At 41.8% G+C, this 12,412-nt stretch overlaps 1 protein-coding gene across 2 annotated transcripts in view; it reads left to right on the forward strand.

Annotated features, from left to right (window-relative positions):
- Sycp2l (synaptonemal complex protein 2 like) overlaps positions 1-8,434 on the forward strand; it is an 86,066-nt gene extending 77,632 nt beyond the window's left edge. For both annotated transcript variants that reach the window (XR_015439304.1, XM_021260659.2), the window contains one exon: positions 7,953-8,434. The gene's annotated coding sequence lies outside the window, so the exon portion shown is untranslated. The remainder of the gene's footprint in view (positions 1-7,952) is intronic.
- The last annotated feature ends 3,978 nt before the right edge of the window (positions 8,435-12,412 follow it).

Genomic DNA, 12,412 nt, shown 5'->3' on the forward strand with positions numbered 1-12,412 from the left:
GCTCAAGTTCAGCCATAAAGAAGGTCAAGTTTAGGCTTTATCTAGGGGTGTGGTTTTGCCAGAATCCAGAGGGAACCTAGGCACAAGGAGTGAAGTTTTCTCGGGAGCTGTTAGAACGATGCACCTTAGAAGCTAGGCTGGGCAGGAGGACCTACAGGCGGTTCCTCTGAGGGATTAGTTTAGGTTGTAAGGAAGTCAATGGACTGAGGTCTTAGTAGGCTAAAAGCTGTACAGTGAGTCTGGGGGACCCAGGGACTTGGAAAGGCAAGGAAGGTGTGGTCAGAAAGTGGGGTGTTGAGAATCAGGAAGTCTATGATAGTGACCTGGTCTGGAAATACAAGCTGTGGTGGAACTGGAGAAAATGAGCGGTTGGACAAGAAGCCAGAGTGTGAATGTGGATGCTTTGTGACAATGTTGTCATTCTTGCTAAGGCTAACAGGAAATGGGGCAGGCAGGTTGATAGTATGATACAGACGTGTGGTGGAAATATCTTGGGGAACCATCCATGGGAAACAGCATGTGGTGGTGGGGAGCAAAGAGAAGGCCATCCACCTAACCAGGAAATACAGGTTGACAATTCCTTATCTGACATGCTTGGGACCAGACATGCTGCAGATCTTAGCTTTCCAGAGGTTTGGAATATTTACTTGGTCTTTACTGATTGAGCAGCACTAATCCAAAAATCTGAATTGATACAAAAGTTAAGCTTCATGTTAAGGGTGTTCAACCTATACCAGGATATCAGAGAAAGATCATCGAGATAGGGTGTCCAGGGAGGTGGTGGCCTCAGAAGCAGCCATGTTTTAGTTAAAAGAGAGAGGGAAGAAGATAGTGTCTCCTAGAAGAGGCTGAAGCCGTTTCTCTGTTGCTGACAGACTGAATTGTAGGGCTGGAGTGAATGACCATGGGAAGGTGGGAAGGGTAGTAGATTGGGGTAGAGATACCCAAAGAATCATTGAGTCCCGTGTAGATGAATTTCCAGGTTGTCTTATGGAGGCTCACAGGGTAAACAAATGTGGAAAGTGCTGAACAACCATTAGCCAGTCTGTTTGGTGGATGTCTCTTCAAGGGCAGCAGCTGCCCAGCCCCTTTAGATTCTTTGAATATTATTTTGTTCATTCCCATAGCAGTTAACAATGGGGTTTTTGACACAGTTATCAGCATGGAGATTTCCTGCTGTTTAGAGGTCTAAGCTTGGTTTCCTAAGTAGGCCACATCCAAATCCAACTTTACAAGTGTGCAATTCCATTTACCTTACAGAGTGTACTAATTATTTTTTAAAATGTTTAACAGGACACACGTGTGTAAATACCGAATAGTTTCTCTAGTGTGAGACACTGAAAGTGTAGATAAGGACTAAAAGGTATAATAGGTAATGTGAAATAGGAAGGAAAGGGGCAAAGGGGAAGGAAGTGGGAGGGGTAGGGGAAAGGAAAGAAGGGAATGGAATTAATATGAGAAAATGAAAAAATGGGAACAAAGTCTTTGTAAATAGGGAGGAATGGAGGAGTTGAAGGGAGGGCAGGGGAAGGGGGAAAAAATAAGAACCAAGAGAGTGTGTAAAGATGCATTTCTCCAGTGATGAATGTCATTATATTGTACACCTAAAATGTACCAACGAAAGGATATACAAAAAAAAAGTTTTATTTTAACTCAAGAGTAAATGAGCTGGGTAGCTACTGGATATATATTTTTAAACTGCATTAGTATCTGAAGTTGTGCTTTGTGATTTTTTTTGAGCCAATGTTTCCACTTCTAGGAAGGCTATTTTAAAGGTGAAGTTGGACACAGGAAAAGATATTGACAATGACATGTATTACAAACCTAATTGGACTAGGGAGACATTGGACGGTGTCTTGATGGCCTGCTAGTGCCCATCAATGTGATATGCCACTTAGCCACTAAAAAGAATGATTTTGACTATGTTGACTGACCTGGGAAAAGGTTTAACAGTCATTGCAAAGCAGCATATATATATGATCCCATTCGTGTGAAAGGTATGTGTCTTGTATGAAGATCCCTATGGTCTTTCACCTGAATTATTGGGACTATTACGTGTCAGCCATGGTCACCCCTTAGTATCTGCAGGACCCCTCTGTAGATTCTAAAATCCACAGATGCTCAAGTTCTACATCAAATGGTGTAGTATCTGCATATGACCTATGTACCTGCTCCCATAAGTTTCAAATCATCTGTAGATGCTATGTAGGTATACATACACTCTAAGTGCTATGCAAATAGTGGTCATACAATGTTGTTTAGGGAATGATGGCAGGGAAAAAGTCTCTGCATGTTCAGTACAAATGTAATTTTTTTCCAAATATTTTCAACCAGTGGATGAATCAGTGGATGCAGGGCTTGTGGGTAAGGAGGGCCAGCTGTACCCTCTTAGGAGCTAGGATAGGATTAAAACTCATGTGGTTCCTGACAGCATGCAACTGTTCTAGCAGGATAGACAGCAAGGTAAACAGATGAGAATTCATAATAGTGCTAGGTGATGAGAAGGAAAATCATTCATGGTGTAGCAGCCAAGTAAAGCTCCTCTAAGGAAGTGACTCTTGTGTTGAAATCCACAGTCAGGTGGAGCCAGCAGCAAGGAGGGCTGGGGAAGAGCATTGCAGAGGCCAGACGCACCCTGTCTGTGCTAGGAATCCAGTGAGGGCCCAGCAAAGCAGTGAGGGCACAGATGGCCAGGATGAAGCAGAAAGGGCCCCGTGGGCCATGGCAGTGAGTTCGGATTTTATTCCAGTTGCCCTGAACAGGGTAAAGGGCGTGTGTGTGTTCGCGTGGGAGTTGGATGACACCATTAGTGTGGAAGAAGCTGGAGGAATTGCTGATGGGGTTGGAGGTGGCAGTCAGGGAAAGCAGGATGAAGGACACCTTTTTGAACAACTGGGTGAAGACTTGTGTCATGTAAGGAGGTGGGGAAGATTGGGAGGGATCCGACTTTACTGGTGGGGGGAGGATGAGGACAGATGTGAAAAGCTTGATTTGGGGCATATGTGCCATGAGATTTCAGCGCCGGAATGGAGCTGTCACATGGCTGCTTGAGACTGGAGCATATGACAGCGCTGGGCCTGTGACTGGTGAGCTGGCTTAGTGGCCCAGGACCAAATTCTTGGTCCCTCCAAGGTGAAGTTTGGTGTAGAGATGAAGCCAACAAAGCACAGTGACAAGGAGTGACCAATGAGGTGGGGACTCAAGCAGAGGAGAGGGGTGTGTGGACACACACACGTCTGCAGTGAGGTCTGTATTCCAAGTGCAGGTTCACTAGTTTGTCACCTGTGGTTGTTTCTGAGTGGTGATATTTTGGGTGAATTTACTTTCTTAGCTGAGTCTGCATTACAAGATATGAATTCCTTTTGTGTAATAAGCTCCACACAAAAGCTTATGAAGAGTAAAAGTTTCCCCCTCCCTGTCTTTCCTGTCCTTCCATGACACAGAGATAACTATCTTTGTACAGTTCTATTTTATTCCAGGCATTTTTTTTTTAGCAGTACTATGGATTAAACCTAGAGTATTTGCACTGAGCTACATCTCTAGCCATTCTTTATGTTTTAGTTTGAGACAGAGTCTCACTAAGTCCTTGAATTACCCAGGCTGTTCTCAAACTTGTGATTCTCCTGCCTGAGCTTTCCAGAGTGCTGGGATTATAGGCATTCACCACCATACTTGGCTTCTTCCAGACGTATGTTCTGATGCTTACACAAGAATGTGTACAAATGTTTATGCACATATTTATGCCTAGATGTTTTTAAGTAACACAATAATATACTACATATTGTTCTTTGTTCACTCAGCAGTAAAAGTAGGATTCTTTTCTAAGTCAATAATATAAATCTTATTTTTTAAATGATTGCAAAGTATGCTTAGTCCTTGGATATACTGCAGCTTACCATTCATTTCCCTATTGATGAACATCTAGGTCATTTGAAAATTATCATTACAGATAAACTTACAGTGAATATCCTTGTATACATACCTTGAATTACATTATCAAGAAAAAAAATAGTATTTTCTTTTGAGGAAACAGCAGTGATAACAAATCTCCAAGTTAAAATAAGACTAAAAGAGGATATGGAGAATCTCAGTACTAGGGAGGTTGGGGCAGGAGGATCACTGTGAGTTCGAGGCTGTCCTGGGCTTCATAGTGAGTTCAAGACCAGCCTGAACTACACAATTAGATCCTGTCTCAAAAAAAAAAAAAAAAGAAAAGAAAATGAAAGAAAATATGGAGGGAAAAGACTAATCTTAGCTAAGAACATTGGAATAATTCCTAGCTTTAGCAGAGAATTGGCTCAAATGTGAATTAAATGTACATGCTGCATGTGGTCACATGTACAGAAATCAGACTGCACCAGCTAAACCAAACAGGGATTTTGTTTTTCCCCCATGAAAAGCAGCTCAGAGCAAGATAATCCACACCAGTGTATAGCAGCTTTAAGTAGTCACCGGGGACCTAGTTTCCTTTAGCTTTCTGCTCTGCCTTTCTTTGTACAGTGTTCGGTTTTATAGTCACAGAATGACTGCTCTACCTCTAGGTATCTCGTCTACTCTTCAATTAGGAAGAAAGGGATAAGTAATGGTAAAAGCACCCCTGTCCCCTCTTAAGATCAGGTAAACCATCTTCTTGGAAGCCCAAACCAATAGATTTTTGTCACCATCTCACTGGCCAGAAATGGACAGGTAGCACACCCTACTGCAAGGGAGTTTGGGGAGGTGGAAATGCCGCAGACCAGCTGCAGTCGATGCAGGGTAGGAAGGGGAGAGGTCTCGGGCCAGCAAGTGAGAAAAGAACCTTCTCAAGCAATGTGCAGGTTCCCTCTGAGAAGTCTCAGGGTCTGATTTATTTTTATATCTCTAAGCACTAGCTAGGGAGCATTGGGCGGAACATGTTTACATTTTAGGTTGCCTTAGCAACATCTAGTGAGGTAAAGGTTATTTTTACTAAACAGTATATTTTTCTAAACTGATTCATATCATTGAACATCATTAATACATTTCCTAAAAATCACAGTTGTCCCCTTATTTTCCCAAACCTAAGTAGAACAGAATGTAACTTAATCAAAATCTCCAGAGGGTAACTTAATTAAATTCTCTATAGCAGCGGGGGTACGAGCAAGATTTAATTAATTAAATGTCAAACTTCTGGTCACCAGCTAGCCCTTGAGAAACTGCACAATGGTTAATATAGTTTGCTATTAGCTCTCTACCTCTCTATACCTCTATTCATCTTGCTTAAGTGTTATTTGGGTTCATGGTCCATGAGCAGGAGATGTTTACAGTACTTTGAGAAAAACTGAGTAACTTGCCTCCTTAGTGTATTTATCTGTCTTAACTTTCTTTCTATTTCCCATTTTCCACTATTTCTTACATCTAAAGTCTGTCCTTTCAACCTCTTCATAAGACCCCTTTAGTAATAAGAAGGTCGGCAATAAGAGGGGGAGTCATAGTAGTGGGGAAACAGAGGGGGTTTTAGGAGGGGTTTCTTTAGGAGTGGATGTGGCAATAGAACTAAGAGAAACTGGAATTTTGGGACTTTTGAGCCAGAACAGATTTCAATACATCATTGCCTATTTGCCTCATGGAGAGTTTGTTGTTAGTCATAAACACAATGACTCCTGTGACCAGAGTAACAATTTTAAACATTATGGCAAGAAAAAAATAAAATATGAGGGTACGATGTGTTCCACCCTTCTTTTCCCCAAGCTGGGACTTTGTCAAGCAGCCTTGGAGGTCAGTTGGGCTTTGCCATGGAAATGTAAGCCTGGTACCATCCCTACTTCGAAAAGGTGGGGTTCTGTTCATGAGATAGCTGAGGAGAACAGATATTGGGTAGGAAACTCTAAGGTCTGCCATCCCTGAATTAAATTGTACGCACTCGCTAAGCAGTAGGGGAACACACGGCACCGGTGGCTCTGTCTGCCCTTCTCAGTGGGTGTGTGCTGGGCTTGTGTGGGAATTGGCTCCTTCTTAAGAATCTGCTCCTCCATCAACAGCAGGTCCTGCCTGCCTCTTGTTTAAGCGCATCTCATTGGTCTTAATGTCAGTCTGGTTCTTAACAGTGTGATGTTTTTAAACAGTGTAATTTTTTTTTAAACTGGAGTTTAATACCATAGGGAATTTGTAGGTACATAACACATCTTAATTCTTTTTTACTGGCCCCTTCTCCTCTCTTCCCTCCTCATTTACGAAAGCTATTTCTATTCTCCCCTCGAATATTTTCCTTCAGATTCCTTTTCCCTCCCCTCTGTCCCATCTCTTGTTCACCTCCCCATTTAGAAATGTCTATTTCCTAATGTCTATCCTCTATTTTCTTCCTTAATTATACTTTGGGTTTCTCACACAAGAAAAGCGATGTGATATTTAAACTTGTGCATCTGATTTATTTCATTTAAGATTATGGTCTCGAGGTACATCCATTTACTTGAAAATGCCCAAGTTTATTTTTTATGGCAGAGTAGTACTCCATTGTTATATAAATACCAAATTTTCTTTATCCATTCATCTGCTGGTGGGCATATGGGCTGCATGGGTATGCTTGTGTCCGTATGTTATGATGACTTTATCTCTTTTGGGAAGATACCTAGAAGGGGAATAACTAGGTCAAACAGAACCTCTAGTTTTAGTGTTTTGAGGCATCTCTATACTGATTTCCATGGTGATTGTACCAGTAATTTACATTCCCACCAACAATAGAGAAGGGTTCCTTTTTCCCCACAGCCTCACCAGCATTTGTTATTGGTTGATTTCTTTTTAGTATGAGATGGAATTTTAGTGTTATTTTAATTTGTATTTCTTTTTCTTTTTTTGGTACTGGGGATCGAACTCAGGTCCTTGCACACTTGTGCAACAGGTGGAGAAACCACTGAGCTAAATCCCCAGCCCTAATTTGTATTTCTTGAATGGCCAGTAATGTTGAGCATTTTTTCATGTATTTATTGGCTGTTTCTACTTCTTCATCTGAGAAGTGTCTGTTCATTTCAGATGCCCATTTTTTGATTGGGTCTTTAAATTTTGGGGGTCTTTTTTGTGCTCTTTATATATTTTATTCATTAGCCCTGTCTGAGGACTAGCTAGCAAAAATTTTTTCCCATTCTATAAGTTGTCTCTTCATTCTGTTGGTGGTTTCCTTTGCTATACAGAAGCTTTTTAATTCAATGTGATCCCATTTGTTGATTCTTTATAATATTTCTGGTGCAACTGGCATTTCATTCATAATGACTTTGCCTATACCCATGTCTTCAAGAGTTTTACCTGTTACATCTTCCAGAAAATTAAGTGTTTCTGTTTTAATATTTAGATCTTTGATCCATTTTGGTTTTAGGTTAGTGCATGGTGAGAGATATGGGTCTAGCTTCAATCTTCAGCATGTAGAAAGCCAGTTTGCCCAGCACTATTTGTTAAAGAGGCTGTCTTTCCTCCAATGAAAGTGTTTGGCCCCTTTGTCAAAGATAAGTTAGCTAAGTGTCCCTGTAGTTCTCTGAATTCTTTTTTTTTTGTACCGGGGATCAAACTCAGGACCTTGTGCTTGCGAGGCAGAAGCCTCTGAATTCTTTATTCGGTTCCATTGATCCACATGTCTTTTCTGGCCAATGCCAACAGCATGTAATTTTCATACAGCATGGGCCCTAAAGCCAAACCACCTATAACCAAAAAAAAGCTGCCTTTTCTCCCAACACAGAAGGAAAAAACATGAGAGATAGCACACTCGGCTTCCAAGTGGCCCACATTTAAGAGACATTTGCAGATAATTTTGACTCCAAGGCAGTTCCCACCACAGGCACTGACATTAGCACCCAGGAGCCATGTAGGCTGCAAGTTCGCTGATACCTCAGTTAGTGACGGAGCTAATAGGGTGACATTCATATTGGCTCATTGAGTTCTGAGGGGACCGAGAGGTGATGGTTCAGCCTTGACTGATTATTGTTCTCCTTTTCCTTTTCCACCAGTCTGAGCCACCGGAAGAGGAAAATGAAGATGGAATTACCACTGGCTTGGGCCACACAATCCCTGCTGTGAGCTTGGTGCTCGTTCGGTTTTTATCTCTCACCCATTACAAGAAACTTTCTCTACTCTAAACAATTCCTGGGAACTTCTGAGTTGAAATCAAATAGAATATGTTGGTAGTTCATCATGGTTTTGTTATCCATTTTTTCACAAACATTAAACTTTGTATTAAATTTCGGGCAAATAATAGAAGGGTCAAGATGTTCATTAACTTCAACTGATGTTGCTTTTTCTCATGATTTTAAAAAGTGACATTGATTTTTGAAAAATGTCTTTGAGTTCTGTGGAGCCCCAAACTTCAGCAGCATCAGCATAAATACAATTTAGTGTATCTCTTTAAAGGAGGAATTAATTTGAAAATGATGAAAATAGCTCAGGTGAAAAGGGTGGTGTATTTGGGAAATAAAGGTATTAGTCAGATTCACTGGAGCTGCAGATGTTTCAGTTTCTCCAGCACTTTAACAGAATTACCATCTTTAGCAGAGGAGAAATATTCACCATGTGATAATCACTAAATGCTCTCATGAAGTTTAAGTGCATGAAGCCACATATACCATTGAGTGTTTGAATTTATTTTACAAAAAGAAATCTACCTACTGTAAGGTGATCTAAAAGTAAATTTATGATTGGATAAGAAAAGGCAAAGATTATAGACTGAACAGTATTCATTATGTGCTATAATTTAGTAAGTTATACTATAGTTTAATTTGCCTAAAAAGTGTTTACAATCCAGTTGGGTTGTCATCTTTTTTCTTCAGAATGTTTGAATGAGCTAAGCGCTCATACATTGTTAAAAGCTTTATTGAAAACGTGGCATTCTTTTAAGTCCAAACAATAAATGTGGTTAACCTCATTTCATTCAGGTACATTCAGTTCAAGTTTCGCAGTTTCTGGTGACTTGGGGTGGAGGTTGGTGGCATTACACTGACTCTTCATTGAAGGGCATCTAGAAACATGACTTCCAGTTTCTATGGAACATATATTTGAGTGACTGTTTTCTATAAACTCTTAGCACATCTTTTTTTTTTTTTTTTTGGGTACGGGGATCAAACTCGGGACCTTGTGCTTGCGCGGCAGGCGCCGGAACTACTGAGTTAAATCCCCAGGCCTTATGTTTTCTATAAACTCTTGAGTTAGCTTGTGGGGAAGATGTTAGGATGGATAAGACATGATCTTAGCTGTTAAGAACTTAATCTAGAGAGGACAGTAAGACATCCAGGGAGCTGTCAATCAATGCTGTATGTGACATAAGCCATCGGTGAGGTGCAAACTAAACACTGTGTGTGGGATCGTTTATGTTGGTGGTCGGGGATGGCTTCCTGGAGGAGGGGATACTGCTGGAAATAGCTCTCAGATGAGAGGGCTTTTCTAGGATGATGGAAAGGAGGCAAATACGAATATGGAAACGGAAGCAGAAAAGTACCAACTTTGAGATCCTAATTCTCCGCCAGGGAGATGTTAGTCAAATGTTTACATAAAAAAATGTGAAAAGCAGCATGCAGGGTGCTGTGCCAGGGTGTGTGTGAGCACCCTGCCCTGGCCCAGCTGGAGGGGGCGGGCTGGACAGCAGGATGTGGACATGGATGCAGCTTTTCGGGCAATGTGGAGAGAAGGCTGGGCCACCAGGCATCCTGGAGGGACTGATGCCCTGCGTCAGCTGCGTCCCCCACCTGGTGATGCTGGGTGGCACCTGGACCCTCCCCAGCTCTGGCCCACACCTCTTGACTCCAGTGGAGGAATAGCCCTGTTCCCGCCCCAGCGAGCTCATGACCACCTGTGCCTCAGTCTCCTGCATTGTCTCTGTCCCTCTGCGCCTGGCCTCCGCCCTCTGCAGCAGCTCTTGTAAGTACTTGTTTGGTCCCCACATCCCTGTTCCATGCCTGAAACACGTGGCTTCTGTGCTTTCCACGTGAGCCGACCAGATAGGCATGAAGGACCATCCCTTCTGTGTCCCTCCCACGCGGCTCCTTCCTCGGTCTCCTTCCTGTGAGGAAGCTCTCACTGGCTTGAGGCTCTAATGGGCTGCTTTCATTGCAGGGTTTGTTCAAAGCCAAGGGTGACTGGAGCAATGAAGTGGGAAAGTCAATCTTGAGGATTCTCCTCTGCCGTCCCATCCAGGCCCCCCACTTTCTTACTGCTTCCTTCCTTGCAGCCCACTCAGCCCTCACCTCAACCTGCCTCTGCAAATGTAAGAGCACAAGCCCCGTGCCAAGACATCCAGGCAGTTTCCGACCACAGTGCACGTGGACTTCAAGGTATGTGCAGAGGGCTTTGAGGGTGGAGGGTGGCTGAACTTGGTCTCATCAATCTGCCAATCATGATTCAGCTGCAGCTTTGTAACAGGTTTCTCCTGGGCTCCGTAATGACCGCACTGACAGACTGCTCAGCCAGGGTGAGTCGCAGATTGTCTTGTCCACTTAGTGTTATTCCAAGGTTTCCCTTTAACATGGGAAAACAACCTGTAAATCGAGAGCTGTCACCACTCCCCCCCACCCAGGACTCAAAGTGATGTTTTCCTGAAGGTTAAGAAATATTTAGGCAACTGTAGTTCACCTTGTGAGAACCGTTTCCTCGAGGACCCTGAGAGGAGCTCCTCCTTAAATATGTGGATGTAATTTGATTTGGAGAAAAGCTTGCTGTAATACAAACACACTGAACTTTTCCTTCCATGAAGGAATGGAGAGACTTTAGGCTCTTTTAATTTGCAACAGGTACTTAGGTCTTCCATAGAGACATGGAATTTATCTTTTATTTTTAAAAATTCAGTTATAAGGAGTTGGTTCCACCCCGTTTAAAATAATGAAGGAAAATAATGAGGCAGCAGCTCTTTAAGATGCTGACCTCTCACCCTTCAACCCAGTTCCCATTCACATGGTTATAATGAAGTCTCCTGCCTCCCCGCCTTTCTGCTTCCTTAACACGCCCTGCTGCACTGCTGTTCCTCCCCAGGAGTTTTAGTCACTTCATCACTGATGTGTTCAGCACACCATTTGTGCTTCTGAATCTTGTTATCCTCAACATCCTATTCAAAAGCACTCTCTACACTGCTGAAGTGCCAGGCTGTGACTCTGCCCTACACCCTTGACTGGTGTCTGTCCGAGCTTCAGCATGAACTCTGCTCATTTACGTTCCTGCGCCTTGCTGCAGTGAGGCTTTCTGTCAGCAGACAGCCCAGGTGCCCTTACCCGATACCGTTTCTGCCCAGTATCTTCACCCCAAACCTCGGGCTCCTCCCCAGGCTCCCCATACCATATGATAATGTGTAATAATCACTGCATCCTCTACTTAGCTAGTTGGTCTTTAATGTTCATGAGTGACCATCTTCTGAAGTACCTTCGTCTTGGTATATAAATACTATGTTAACATAATGTTAACATAAAAGCACATTGCTTATTGAAATAAAGAGTTAACATTTAAAATTAATTGCTAAAACATCACTTTATTGTTTAAAAACTCCCTGAGTGATCATTTGGAATACCATGTAAACACACATTTTAACTTCTTTGGGCCATAACAAAAGTCACAACATACTTTTAGTGTAAAAATCAATTTATTATACAACACTCATACAGAATGTTTTTTTAATCTACAAAGAAAAATGGCTTTTCCTACCTCCCTGGCCATCCTAATCATGATACTATGTCAAGATACAGGTTTCCTTTAAAGGAAAACAAAAAGGTCATATCCTTATTTTCTAAGTAACCTCTATAAACATTCAAAAATGATGTAGAAATATTGAGACAAGCTAGAATGGTCTCTTACATATAAAATGCTATCTTCTCATCATAGTAAATACAATTTTTTCCTGAAAGAAATACTTTGATGGGGTGGAGAGAATTTTATTTATCAAGATGCTTAACTAGCTCAATATATAATTTTGATGGCTTGAAAATTTTTAAGTTTAATCTCATTCACCAAATAATTCATTTTGTTTAAAAAATTGAGGGAATTACTAACTTTACAGTATTTTTTTTAAAGTATTTTCATTCCTGGGGTAAGAGAAAGTGATTTGGGAAAACAGTTTCCATTTTTTAACAATTATAGTGATAGCAATTTTTTTTTACAGCTCCATTTTAGGAAAATCACAATAAAGTAAAATTTTGGTTTTTTAAAGTTGCAACACTTAATGACAGGTTAAAACACCTGATTACAATTTTGTGGCTCAGCTCACATAGCTCTGTGTGTTTATCAGCCCTTGAATGGTTTAAGGCTCAGTGTTTTCATTACGCTCGACTAGAATTGATTTTTGCTTGGATCTGAGTGGTCTGAAGCTGCCTGGTACTGAGAGGTGCATGACTGTCATTCGGGTAAGGATGACTCCCACTGTCCCACGCAGACACGAAGCCCACGGAAATCCCCCGAACTGCAGGTACAATGCGTGGTGAGAGCGTGTGTCTTAGCC

This window comes from Heterocephalus glaber, unplaced genomic scaffold (genome assembly GCF_053883595.1).
Source record: "Heterocephalus glaber isolate CG9 unplaced genomic scaffold, H.glaber_assembly_v1.0 deba00001472, whole genome shotgun sequence".
NCBI classification, from domain to species: Eukaryota; Metazoa; Chordata; class Mammalia; order Rodentia; family Bathyergidae; genus Heterocephalus; species Heterocephalus glaber.